The sequence below is a fragment of the Lasioglossum baleicum genome, unplaced genomic scaffold (genome assembly GCF_051020765.1).
Source record: "Lasioglossum baleicum unplaced genomic scaffold, iyLasBale1 scaffold1710, whole genome shotgun sequence".
NCBI classification, from domain to species: domain Eukaryota; kingdom Metazoa; phylum Arthropoda; class Insecta; order Hymenoptera; family Halictidae; genus Lasioglossum; species Lasioglossum baleicum.
In genome coordinates, this window is record NW_027470769.1 from 5001 (window position 1) to 7500 (window position 2500).

Sequence of the window (2500 nt, forward strand, 5' to 3'; positions counted from 1 at the left end):
CGCCAGAGCGGACCGGCTCGTGATGCTCGCTTTTGTAAAGCAGTCGTGAGTCTGACACCCTACTCCGTGCGTGTGGCCCAATAGTGCGCATCGCGAGAGCTTGGGACGAATGACCGCTGCCAGAGCCGGCTGTGAGTCCGCTAATCTGTCGAATAAAATAAAAATATGGTAATATCGTTCCGACGAAAAACGGTGTTCCGAGAGGACCGGCCGTGACGCTCGCTATAAAGCCTATGGCGCGATTATTCCCGACGACACCCTACTCTCTGTGTGGCCCAATAGTGCGCGCAGACGAGTTTGGGACGAGAACGGGGATCGCGCCTACGGCCAGAGCCGGCTCGCGAGTCCGCTTGTATCGGAATTTATCGTTGCCTCGAGCACACACAACATTTTATGGAAATGTGTTTTATACGGGAAGTGGACCGGCTCGTGAAGCTCGCTTTTAAAGCAGTCGTGAGTCTGACACCCTACTCCGTGCGTGTGGCCCAATAGTGCGCATCGCGAGAGCTTGGGACGAATGACCGCTGCCAGAGCCGGCTGTGAAGTCCTCCGTTCTCACATCATTCCAAATGAAATGGAAGTGAAGAGGAGAGGAATATTATTACATCTCTGGATCCAGTATCGGGTTGTCTTACGATCCCCGTCGTTTTCAGAGAATATATATTCATCTCCGCGTTTTCCACGTTAACGGTTTTTCAATGTACTGTTCGCCCGGCCGTCGGATACGTGTTGCGTATCTGACGGTTTTTTTTTTCCGTTTCCACGGACGACGATAGTGTCGTCCTTAAAACGACGCCTGAACGAATCTCCTTCGCGCGCTGGTTGGAGCGTTCAGGTACAATGCGTTCTTACGAACCGCAGAACAAGAGACATATACATATATTGATTTGTAAATCAAAAATATATACGATTACCCTGAACGGTGGATCACTTGGCTCGTGGGTCGATGAAGAACGCAGCTAATTGCGCGTCAACGTGTGAACTGCAGGACACATGAACATCGACATTTCGAACGCACATTGCGGTCCACGGATACAATTCCTGGACCACGCCTGGCTGAGGGTCGTTTACGTAACCATAAACTGCTTGCGTTGCTCTTGTAAGTCCCCGCCGTCGCTTACCTCTCCAAATATATTTTTGGAGGGCGCCAAAGAGCGTTTCGGAGTCGGGTTGCAAAGATGCTACGTACGAGCGAATGATGGGCGTTTCGTCGGCGTTTGTCGCGGTTCTGTGAAAATTGCCAATTTTTGCATTGCGTCTTATAAACACATACAAATATATATATATCTAGTTTCCACGAGAGGCGAAGTAGGGATTGGTATTTCTTACGTTCGGACTTGCGTGAGTGTTTTTACGGTGTCGTGAGTCGTATTGAAAATACGACCGCCCGTAAGGCACCGCTTCGACGAGGATCTCCAAATCTCTCACCTTCTCTGCGAAACGATTCGCCTTGCGGAAAGAAGCGTTTCCACTCATGAACATTTAACGCGCTCCCGACGTCGCCTGAAATGATGCGTATATACGAAAGAGGTATATTTACAAGAGTCTCGCGAGACTACAGAGATGGACACACAAATTATAAAAGAAAGAAAGAATACTGTGTGGCACACAGAGTGTGTGTGGTGTGGCAATGTTAAGCCCCAGGGAGAGAATATGCCTGTGCGTGGATGAGTTTCTTAACTCTACGTTATAATTGCCATACGGCGGAGGGTCGTCGTTGCCGGCGATTTCGACAAACACACATTCCTTTTCGAGTCTTCGAGGGAAGAGACGAAAGAGATCTCTCGTTCTATCGCGAACGCTTTGATGATCGATGGACAGCGGAGCAAAGCGCAGCAATGTGCGGGATGAGCACGTCGTACTTGATCGGGTCGGAATTATTCCCCGTCGTCGACGTGTCCTCGCTAATCTGTGCGATTGCCATTCCATCGCCACGTTCGCGTTGAATCGTATTGATGACGGCCTATGAGCGTCTTGAGATCTTACTCTCTTTCTCTCGTGTCTCTAATTTGGTTTTGCGTTTGATCGATGATAAATCGTTTCGTGCGCAACGTTTCTGTACCCCCGTGGTTTTTGGTTCAATTATATAGAAGTAGAGAGAAAAAGAAATCCCACCGGGTTATATGTATTATTATTTTTTTTTTTTAATAATATGTATACTCCTCTATTGGCGAGGCTTATTTCGAACTTGATTGTCACACGACGCAAAAGACACACTTGTGTGTTCACGCACGGAACAGCACCGCGGAGAGAGAAAAGGTATATCCAATGATGAAAACCTTTATGTCGGTCGCCCCATGTCTTTTCTTTTCTTCATTGTCGATTCGTGCGGAACCGCGCGATCTGTCGGTCGTCCAGTCCCCGAAAGTTCTTTTCGACGGACGTTAAAGTTAACCGGCCAGATCGTCTAGCGAGAGTTTCCGATCGACGAGAGATGAAGAAAGAATTATATTGACACTTTGGTGTGGCGCATAAGGCATATATCGGTTTTTTGTTTACC

The 2500-nt window shown here is 48.3% G+C and overlaps 1 non-coding gene across 1 annotated transcript; it reads left to right on the forward strand.

Moving 5' to 3' along the window:
* The first annotated feature begins 911 nt into the window (after window positions 1–911).
* On the forward strand, window positions 912–1066 carry LOC143220899 (5.8S ribosomal RNA). Its single transcript, XR_013011692.1, has one exon. It is a non-coding gene; the product is annotated as a 5.8S ribosomal RNA (ribosomal RNA).
* Window positions 1067–2500: the final 1434 nt, after the last annotated feature.